This window comes from Tachyglossus aculeatus, chromosome 18, assembly GCF_015852505.1.
Source record: "Tachyglossus aculeatus isolate mTacAcu1 chromosome 18, mTacAcu1.pri, whole genome shotgun sequence".
Classification (NCBI taxonomy): Eukaryota; Metazoa; Chordata; class Mammalia; order Monotremata; family Tachyglossidae; genus Tachyglossus; species Tachyglossus aculeatus.
The window spans coordinates 24,280,371-24,292,333 of NC_052083.1; the positions used below are offsets into that span (position 1 = coordinate 24,280,371).

An 11,963-nucleotide genomic window follows, 5' to 3' on the forward strand; every position below is an offset into this window, starting at 1 on the left:
TCCCAATTGCTTAGTACAGTGCTCTGCATACAGACAATGCTCTGTATACAGTAAGTGCTCAGTAAAAACCATTAAGCGATTGACTGATTGATTTAGAGTATATAAATGCAAGGTTGGTACAAAGGGGTGAGATAGCAGTAACACCAGAGGTGTGGGAGGTAAATTAATCAGGGAAGACTTCCTGGAGGAGATGAGAGAGAGGGGAGGTCTAGGAAGAAGGAAGAACATAAGCAAATGTCAGAGGCGGGAGGGCTGGGAACAAGGCACAGTGTGTAGGTTAGCTTGAGAATTATCCTCCTGGTAATGATCTTAAGATTGACAGGAATTGTGCATATTCTGAATTGTAGGCGAAATCTGCAGTGAAATCTATGTATTTCACATGAAATGACGTCTTCCTAAGATATATGTATATTGTGTATTTAAGGAAAGAAATTCAGTCACTCAGGATCATTCCAATCTAGTTTCTTAGGCCACTAAATAAAGGGATTGGAAAATGAATCAAGACCATACCTCCTCTGCTTTCAATAACCAATATACTGGGAAAATCTACTTAAAACAAAATGAAAAACAAATTGGAAATATGTCAAACAACGCTTTTATTGATCATTAAAAGTGTGGAATTTGTTAGTCACTTACGTTGTGCCAAACACTGTACTAAGCCCCCAGGGGATATAGGAGATACAAGATAATCACTTTGGAACCATTTTCTGCCCCACATGGAAGTGACAGTCCAAGCAGGAGGGAGTAAGATTTAATCCCCATTTTACAGATGTGATACCTGAGGTACAGAAAAGCTAAGTGACTTGCCCAAGATCATTCAGCAGACAAGTCATGGATCTGGGATTAGAACCCATGTCTTCTGATTTTCAGGTCCATGTCCTTTCCACTAGGCCATGCTGTATTTCATTGCTCTGTGCCAAGCACTATCCTAAGCATTTGGGAGAGTATAGTAGAAATGATATAAATTGTACTTGTCCTAAAGGAACTTATAGAATCTTCTTGTTTTTTACTATACCTTACAAAATTGCCTCATTTTCCAGCCAACCAAAGAGAAGTCTGTTTTGTTCCTATCCAAGGACTGAAAAGCTTTAGAATGTGATCACACAAGCAGGGTCTTTCCAGAAGATTGCCTCTTCATATATGATGGAGGAGCCTGCCTGAGTGACAGTCACTGACAAGGGGTCCTGGCAACCTCTGTGTTGCTTTCACACCTCAACTACCTCTTTGCCTAGAGGTTAGGAATGGGCCCCAGACCCCCATCAAGAGGCAGAGATAGGGGAGAGGCCTTAAAGCAGCAAACATCTTGAATGTCATCTGTCAATTGCATTCATTCAATCATATTTATTGAGCACTTACTGTGTGCAGAGCACTGTACTAAGCCCTTGGCAAAGTACAATACAACAATAAACGGTGACATTCCCTGCCCACAAGGAGCTCACAGTCCAGAGTGGGGAAGGGAGACATGAATGCAAGTAAATAAAATTGCGGATATGTACATAAGTGCTGTAGGGCTGGGAGGGAAGAAGGTTAAAGGGATAAATAAAATTACAGATATGCACATATGTGCTTTGAGGCTGGGAATGAGAAAGAGTAAAGAGAACAAGTCAGGGCAATGCAGAGGGAACGGGAGATGAGGAAAAATGAGGCCTAGTCTGGCCTCCTACTTCATTAATAAAATTAAACCTATCAGGTCTGAGCTCCCCAAAGTCACTCCTCCGCCCCTTCTCCAACCCCTGGCTCTCAAACCTCTCTGTTACCCTCCCATCCTTCCCAGCAGTATCATGAGATCTCCTCCCTCCTCTCAAGCCACTCCGGCCACCTGTGCTTCTGACACCATTCCCTCTCATCTTATGAAATCCCTCACTCGGTCCCTCCTCCCCTCCTTAACTTCCATCTTCAACTGCTCACTCTCAAATCCTTCCCCTCTGCCTTCAAACATGCCCACGTCTCTCCCATCCTAAAAAAACCCTCTCTTGACCCCACCTCACCTTCTAGTTATCGTCCTATCTCCCTCCTATCATTTCTTTCCAAACTCCTTAAACCAGTCGTCTACACGCGCTGCCTCGAATTCCTCAATGCCAACTTTCTCCTCGACCCACTCCAATCTGGCTTCTGTCCCCTACACCTCACCGAAACTGCCCTCTCAAAGGTCACCAATGACCTCCTTTTTTTCCAAATCCAACGACCCCTACTCTATCCTAATCCTCCTCGACACTGCCTTCGACACTGTGGACCACCTCCTTCTCCTCAACACACTATCCAATCTTGGCTTCACAGACTCTGTCCTCTCCTGGTTCTCCTCTTATCTCTCCGGCCGTTCATTTTCAGTCTCTTTTGCAGGCTCCTCCTCCCCCTCCCATCCCCGTACTGTAGGGGTTCCTCAAGGGTCAGTTCTTGGTCCCCTTCTGTTCTCTATCTACACTCACTCCCTTGGTGAACTCATTCACTCCCACGGCTTCAACTATCATCTGTACGCTGATGACACCCAAATCTACATCTCTACCCCTGCTCTCCCTCCCTCCCTTTAGGCTCGGGTCTCTTTCTGCCTTCAAGACACCTCCATCTGGATGTCTGCCTGCCATCTAAAACTCAAAATGTCCAAGACTGAACTCCTCACCTTACCTCCCAAACCCTGCCCTCTCCACGACTTTCCCGTCACTGTTGCCAGCACTACCATCCTTCCTGTCTCACAAGCCCTCAACCTTGGTGTCATCCTCGACTTCGCTCTCTCGTTCACCCCTCACATCCAATCCATCACCAAAACCTGCCGGTCTCACCTCTGCAACATCGCTAAGACCCGCCCTTTCCTCTCCGTCCAAACCACTACCTTGCTCGTTCAATCTCTCATCCTATCCCTACTGGATTACTGCATCAGCCTCCTCTCTGATCTCCCATACTCCTGTCTCTCCCCACTTCAATCTATACTTCACGCTGCTGCCCGGATCATTTTTGTGCAGAAACGCTCTGGGCATGTTACTGCCCTCATCAAAAATCTCCAGTGGCTACCAATCAACCTAAGCAACAGGCAAAAACTCCTCACTCTCGGCTTCAAGGCTCTCCATCCCCTCGTCCCCTCCTACCTCACCTCCCTTCTTTCCTTCTACAGCCCAGCCCGCACCCTCCGCTCCTCTGCTGCTAACCTCCTCACTGTGCCTCGTTCTCACCTCTCCCGCCGTCGACCCCCGGTCCACGTCTTCCCCCTGGCCGGGAATGCCTTCCCTCCACACATCCGCCAAGCTAGCTCTCTTCCTCCCTTCAAAGCCCAACTGAGATCTCACCTCCTCCAGGAGGCCTTCCCAGACTGAGCCCCCTCCTTCCTCTGCCCCTTCTCGCCCTCCCCATCCCCCCACCTTACCTCCTTCGTCTCCCCACAGCACCTGTATATATGTATACATGTATATATGCTTGTACATATTTATTACTCTATTTTACTTGTACATACTTATTCTATTTATTTTATTTTGTTGATATATATTGTTTTGTTGTCTGTCTCCGCCTTCTAGACTGTGAGCCCGCTGTTGGGTAGGGACCATCTCTATATATTGCCAACTTGTACTTCCCAAGCGCTTAGTACAGTGCTCCGCACACAGGAAGCACTCAATAAATACGATTGAATGAATGAATGAATGCACCTTCAATATGACATTGAAATGAGTGAGAGTGGTTGTCTATCGGATTAGAGGAGGGAATGTGTCCAGGCCAGAGGATGGACTTGGGCTAGGGGTCGGCGGTGAGACAAGCAAGATCGAGGCACAGTGAGAAGGTTAGCACTAGAGGAGCAAAGTGTGTGGGCTGCGTTGTAGAAGGAGAGAAGCGAGGTGAGGTAGGATGGGATAAATCAATCAAGTGAAGATCCCTACATCAAGACTTGTGGTCTATGGCTGGAGTAACATTTACTGAATTGGTACTGGCAAATCCCTCTTAGATAGGTCTGACACTAAAGGGAAGTACAGATTATCACCAGAAGATTCCTTTCAAAGATTGAATTGGCAAATGAATTTCACCATTTAGTGAATTTGTTTTAAGCAGCTTGTTTCTGTCACTTTTATGGGTCTTTTACACAGAAATTTGAACAGATTATAGGAGGTAAACAAACTATATGAATGGGTATGGTACGAAGCAGCTTGCCTTAGTGGGTACATTATAGGACTGAGAGTCAGAAGGACTTGTGTTCTAAACCTAACTCTGCCACCTCTCTGCTGTGGGAGCTTGTGCAAGTTACTTAACTTCTCTGTGACTGTTACCTCATCTGTAAAAATGGGAATTAAGACTGAGAGCCCCTTGTGGGTCATGGACTGTGTCCAACCTTGTATCTACCTCAGAGTTTATTACTGGAACATAGTAAGTGCTTAACAAAAAAACAAGAAAAAATCACTACTAATCAATTTTGCTCTGAGAAAAGCAAGTATAGATATCAGATATCACTTTGTTTTCTAAGACTGTAAATTCACTGTGGGCAGGGAATGTGTCTACCAACTTTGTTGGATTGTACTCTCCCAAGCACTTAATACAGTACTCTGCATATAGTAAGGGCTCAGTAAATGATATGGATTGATTTCCATTTATTAAACTTGCACTAGCTGCAACACAATATAGATCATTATCAGATTCATCTTCTTCCCATTAGAACCATAGATTAAAATAATTGCACCATTTGGGAAAAGGAGGATTTTTGAAAACGTCCATGGCCCCAATTCTACAGACATCACACACCATGGGTCGATTAACCCTGTACCCTAAAAGTGCTTTTAAACAGCAGAGGGAATCGTCTAACAAGTCTTGAAATGATTTAACAGTAAAAGTACATTTTTTTTCTCCCAGGATCTCCTTGGCTGAGCAAGGGAGATAGCTTACTCGCCCAGTAGTCTCAGGAACAACACTCCCAATACTCTTGTGACTATGAGTAGAAAGATGGGTGGGAGAAGCAGGCTTCTGTAAACCAACATAAATATGCGATCTTTAGATTTGTACAGAGGGATCTGGGGAGGTTATAGAAGAGTTTCCTCCTCTCCCCCCCTTATACATACATACACACACTTTGGTAAGCACCCTAATGGGAGGCATTATGTCTACTACTTCTACTGAAATCTCTAAAGGGCTTAGTTCAGGGCTCAGCACCAATAAGTGGTCAGTATATGTAAGTGATTGATTCTTTACTCAGATGCAATAAAAGTGCATGAACCCAGTCTCCAAAGCTGGAGACAGGGAACGGGGAGGAGCTCAGATTTGGCACATCTGGAATTGAAATTTCAGAGGACTAGCAGTGTTAGTAATTTTCTTTTAATGATTGTTAAGCACTTAATTGTGCCAGGCGCTGAAGTAGATACAAGATAATTAGGTTGAACATGGTCCCCATCCCACATGAGGCTCACAGTCTAAATCCTAATTTTACAGATAAGGGAACTGAGGCACAAAGAAGTTTAAAAGACTTGCCCAAGATCACATGGCAGAGACGTCTTGGAGCAGGGATTAGAACCCAGGCCCTCTGACTCACAGTCCAGGGCTCTTTCCACTAGGACTTTCATTTATTCATTCATTCAATCGTATTTAATGAGCGCTTACTGTGTGCAGAGCACTGTACTTAGCGCTTGGGAAATACAAGTTGGCAATATATAGAGACGGTCCCTACCCAACAGAGGGCTCACAGTCTAGAAGGGGGAGACAGACAACAAAACAAAACATATTAACAAAATAAAATAAATAGAATAAATATGTACAGGTAAAATAAATAGAGTAATAAATATGTACAATCATATATACATATATGCATATATATAGGTGCTGTGGGGAGACGAAGGAGGTAAGTTGGGGGGATGGGGCTTCTAGACTGTGAGCCCACTGTTGGGTAGGGGCTGTCTCTATATGTTGCTAACTTGTACTTCCCAAGCGCTTAGTACAGTGCTCTGCACACAGTAAGTGCTCAATAAGTGCGATTGATTGATTGATTGATTGGGGAGGAGGAAGAGGGGGAGAGGAAGGAGGGGGCTCAGTCTGGGAAGGCCTCCTGGAGGACGTGAGCTCTCAGTAGGGCTTTGAAGGGAGGAAGAGAGCTAGCTTGGCGGATGTGTGGAGGGAGAGCATTCCAGTCCAGAGGGAGGGCATGGGCCGGGGGTCAATGGCGGGACAGGCGAGAACGAGGCACAGTGAGGAGGTTAGCGACAGAGGAGTGGAGGGTGTGGGCAGGGCTGTAGAAGGAAAGAAGGAAGGCGAGGTAGGAGGGAGTGAGGTGATGGAGAGCCTTGAAGCCGAGAGTGGGGACTTGCTGCTTCTTTAAAATAATAACATAATAAATAATACTAATAACATCAATATCTTAATGAATACGCAGGACAATAATACCTCCTCAGTTTTGAGATTTGTACAGATTTAAAATGAAGAAGCATGTGATGGGTAAGCAATTTCAATCATGCTTTAATCTTCAAGATGTATCTGAATAGAATAACATTCTGATTTGGAACACCCATGCTGTGGGTGTCCCACCTAGAAATGCTTCCTCAGAATGCTCTGAGACTGAGAAGCTCTGCCCAATGGCTTAGGGTAAATCTCCCAACTTGTTCTCCAAATTTAGCCCTACCCTATTGAAAGGTTAGTAAGAACAATAAAGCCAATTCAAAGATACCTAAGGAATGGAGGGGTCATGGGATTTTCTACGCTGATGACACCCAGATCTACATCTCTGCTCCTGCTCTCTCCCCCTCCCTCCAGGCTAGCATCTCCTCCTGCCTTCAGGACATCTCCATCTGGATGTCCGCCCACCACCTAAAGCTCAACATGTCGAAGACTGATCTCCTTGTCTTCCCTCCCAAACCTTGTCCTCTCCCTGACTTTCCCATCTCTGTTGACGGCACTACCATCCTTCCCGTCTCACAAGCCCGCAACCTTGGTGTCATCCTCGACTCCGCTCTCTCATTCACCCCTCACATCCAAGCCGTCACCAAAACCTGCCGATCTCAGCTCCGCAACATTGCCAAGATCCACCCTTTCCTCTCCATCCAAACTGCTACCCTGCTCATTCAAGCTCTCATCCTATCCCGTCTGGACTACTGCACCAGCCTTCTCTCTGATCTCCCATCCTCGTGTCTCTCTCCACTTCAATCCATACTTCATGCTGCTGCCCGGATTATCTTTGTCCAGAAACGCTCTGGGCATATTACTCCCCTCCTCAAAAATCTCCAGTGGCTACCAATCAATCTGCGCATAAGGCAGAAACTCCTCACCCTGGGCTTCAAGGCTCTCCATCACCTCGCCCCCTCCTACCTCACCTCCCTTCTCTCCTTCTACTGCCCAGCCCGCAACCTCCGCTCCTCCACCGCTAATCTCCTCACTGTACCTCGTTCTCGCCTGTCCCGCCGTCGACCCCCGGCCCACGTCATCCCCCGGGCCTGGAATGCCCTCCCTCTGCCCCTCCGCCAAGCTAGCTCTCTTCCTCCCTTCAAGGCCCTGCTGAGAGCTCACCTCCTCCAGGAGGCCTTCCCAGACTGAGCCCCTTCCTTCCTCTCCCCCCTCGTCCCCCTCTCCATCCCCCCCATCTTACCTCCTTCCCTTCCCCACAGCACCTGTATATATGTATATATGGTTGTACATATTTATTACTCTATTTATTTATTTATTTATTTATTTATTTATTTTACTTGTACATTTCTATCCTATTTATTTTATTTTGTTGGTATGTTTGGTTCTGCTCTCTGTCTCCCCCTTTTAGACTGTGAGCCCACTGTTGGGTAGGGACTGTCTCTGTGTGTTGCCAATTTGTACTTCCCAAGCGCTTAGTACAGTGCTCTGCACATAGTAAGCGCTCAATAAATACGATTGATTGATTGATTGATTGATTTGTCAATGACACTAAGTAGGGCAAATGGATGAAAGATGAAGAAGACTAGAAGTGCAACAAAGATTACCTCAGGACTTGGAAGGAATTGCTTTCTTAGCCAATGGAGAGAGAATTGACAAGGGAAATGAGAATATGCAGAATATGAGAACAGACTTTTATTAAACTTGCCTTTAAGAAATGCAAAAACCCATGTTGGAAACAAAGTTTCATTTCAGATCATTGAAACCAGTTTATTGAAGCAAAATTGAAATTAATCAATAAATCAATCGATGGTTTTCATCCAGACTTACTGAGTGTATCACTAAACTGAGTGTCTGAGAAAGTACAGCAGAAGCAAAGCAGACATTATGTGCCATCCAGGAGTTTCCTATGTCATAGGAAAGACATTCTACAGTCGTTTACAATGGCAGCAGGAGGAAAAAGAATGATATAATTGGTAGATGAATGACTATGTTGAGATGAAATAATATAACATGTAATGAAATGTACCACTGAACATGTATAAACACCCAATGCCACTATAGCACATGATTTTCGTTTACATTTTTTAGCTAGAGCATTATTGGGAAATTAGGAAACAATCTCTAGAAACTTGGATCTGATTGGAAACAGCTTGATGTGGAGTCAGAAGAAACAGGCTGTGAGCATATCTACAGAACGAGTCAGTCAGTCAGTTGTATTTATTGAGTGCTTACTGTGTGCAGAGCACTCTTCTCAGGGCTTGTGGGTGAACAGTATAACAGACATTCCCTGCCCACTGTGAGCTACCAGTCTAGCACAGCACATGCCACAGCACGAGTTCTCCTCACCAAAGGGTTTTGAAAGAATGCAACCCTCGCATTAGAAGAGGATGGATGTAAAAGGCAAAAATCATTTTTATTGTTATGAATTTACCAGAATAAATAATTCACAGTCTGTGTGATTCTTGACCTTTAAAATCAATCAATTAATGGTATATATTAAGGACTTACTATGTGCAGAGCACTGTACTAAGCACTTGGGAGAGTACAGCATGGCAGAATTAGCAGATCCGTTCCCTGCCCATGACCTTCCACAGGGCATCTTTCACCTCTTTGTTCCTCAGATCATTGGGTTCAGCACTGGGATCAGTATCATATAGCACACGGACACCATTTTTTTCTGATCCATTGAAAAGCTGGAACTGGGTAGCAGATAAATAAACATTGTAGTTCCATAGAATAAAGTGACTGTCAGTAGGTGAGAGGTGCATGTGAAGAAAGCTCATTGCCTTCCTCCAGAGGACTGTATTTTAAAAATAGCCAACAGGATGTATACATATGATATTAGTGTGGTCAGAACCGTAACCAGCACAATGATGGCTGTGGAAGCAGTAGGAAGTATTTGGGTAAGCCTGGAGTCCGAACAGGACAGCTTCAACAATGGGGGGACAGTAGGAATTATTTTGGCAAGCCTGGGGTCCGAACATGACAGCTTCAACAATGGAGGGACGTCACAGTAGCAGTGATTAATTTCAGAAGGTCCACAGAAGGACAAACTAAATACATTAGATGTATAGACCAGAGTATTCAGGCAGCTGGCCGTGTAGGAAGCAGTAACCAGTAAAGCACACAGCCTCTGAGGCATACAGATTATGCATAGAAGGGGTTTACAGATTGCTACATATCGATCATAAGCCATTACTGCCAGAAGACAATACTCCACTACCCCAAATGTAGCCGCAGCCCAGAGCTGAGCCACACATCCTGGGTAACAAATGGTTTTCTTGTCCATTAAGAAATTTGCCAGCATTTTAGGGATGATGGCCGATGAATAACATGAGTCAGAGAAAGACAGATGACTAAGGAAAAGGTACATGGGTGTGTGAAGTTGCGAAGAGACTCTAATGATTAAAATGATGAGCAGATTTCCCAGAAGATTAACCACATAGATGAGGAGGAACAGCATGAAGAAGGGGATCTGTAACTGTGGATCACTGTCTGGATCCAGACAGAATGAACTCAGTCATAGTTGTGTGATTTCCGTTGGCCATTCAGTGTCCTTCTGTTACCTGGGGAAAAATGAACTACACCATCAACATTGCAGTGGTCTGAGGCTCAGGGATGTAGCATTCCTATTCAAAGCTAAGATTGGAAAATGGTAAAGAACAAGATTTTTGATGAAATTACAAATACTTATGTTCCATTCAACCATTCAATGGTATTTATTTTTAAGTTCCTTGTCGGCAGAGAACGTGTCTACCAACTCTGTATTCACCCAAGTGCTTAGTTCAGTGCTCTGCACACAGTAAGTGGTTAATAGGTACAACTGATTGATTGATTATTCTGGGCAGAGCACTGTACTCAGTACAATACAACAGAGTTAGTAGGTACATTCCCTGCCAACAATAAAATAGGAATGCCTACTGCTGATTGTGGGTAGGAATCTTGTCTCTGGCAGATACCGTACACTACTTAGTATTGAGCACATTGTTCTGCACACAGTAGGTGTCTAATAAATACCTTTTTTAAAATGTCCTATTTCCTCTTGTCTCTACAGCATCTCTAGTAGTATGTGTAAAAATGATTTCCTCACAGATCCCCTCCTCCATCCTGTTTTTCCATCACAGTTGACAACACTACCAACTTCCTTGTGTCAGATGCCCAAATCCTTTGCATTGTCCTCAACTTCTCCCTCACTTTCAACCCCTCTGCCTGGAATTCCCTCCCACCTCATTCCTGGCAAATCAAAGATCACCCCATCTCCAGAATTCTTCTGAAATCACGTCTCATTCAGGAGGTCTTTTCTGATTAATTTCTCTTCTACAAATTTAATAGTAACAATTATTATTGTTCTGATATTTATTTAGCACTTACTCTGTGCCAAGAACTGGCCTCAGCACTGCATTAAGTACAGGATAATCAAAACAGACACAATCCTTGTCCTCCATGGGACTAACTGTCTAAGAGGAGCTCAATCACCACTTCAGGACTTAATAATAATAATGGGATTTGTTAAGCACTTACTATGTGCCAAGAAATATACTACGTGCTGGGGTGGATACAAGCAAATAGAGTTGGACACAGTCCCTGTCCCATGTGGGACTCACAGTCTCAAACCTAATTTTATACAGATGAGGGAACTGAAGCCCAGAGAGGTGACGTGATTTGCCCAAAGTCACACAGTAGAAGCGTGGTGGAGCCAGGGTTAGTCCTGTGCTCTATCTACTACTCCAGCTATGCTTCCACCCAGAACACATCCGTATATAACATACATACCCTGTTAATTAAACAGTAATACATAGACATATCCATATTTTCTTCTTCCTCCTATTTGTAATTTATTTTAGTGTCTTCCTGCCCTGCTATACTGTAAGCTCCTCGAAGGTAGGAATGATACCTACTAACTTTATTTTACTATTTCAAGTGCTTCGTGCAGTGTTCTGTGCAGATTCTCAATAAATTCAGTTGACTGAACCTTCACCACTGGATCACTGGTTTGGACTGCAGGCCCTCATATCTCCCATTAAAGCTATGACTTACTGAATGGTGGCCTACGGGAAAAAGAACAGGCTGGGAGTCAGAGGTTCTGAGTTTTAATCCCAGCTCTGCCATTTGTCTGCTGTGTGACCTTGGACAACTCACTTGACTTTTCTGAGCCTCAGTTTCCTCATCTGTAAAATGGAGATTTAATCTTACGTGGATTGTGAGTCCTGTGTGGGACAGGGACTTTGTCCTATCTGATTATCTTGTATCTACTCCAACAATGGCAATAATAATGATAATAATAGTAATAATAATGATGATTATGATTATGATGAAAATAATGGTTTCTCATGGAAATTCTTAGTTCACTTAAAGGAGATTTCTTCCGAGGAACCAATGCACATTACTCCAAGCCTCTACTTTCTCATAAAGTCCAATCATTCTTGCTTCTGGTCCTAATTCATTCATTCAATCATATTTGTTGAGCACTTACTGTGTGCAGAGCACTGTACTAAGTGCTTGCTCCTAATCATCTTGACTCCCTTTCCTTCATCCTCAAGAGTACATTACCCTAATTACTCATATTAATTATAGTATTTCTTCCACCACATCCCTTAATGTACCTAAATAGGAAATTGCATTAGATTGTCATACTCACAAAACTACCTAATTTCACTTTCTAAAATCCT

At 43.9% G+C, this 11,963-nt stretch overlaps 1 pseudogene; it reads right to left on the reverse strand.

The window, feature by feature from the left end:
* Positions 1-9,842, reverse strand: part of LOC119940069 — a 43,841-nt pseudogene extending 33,999 nt beyond the window's left edge.
* Between the last annotated feature and the right edge of the window lie 2,121 nt (positions 9,843-11,963).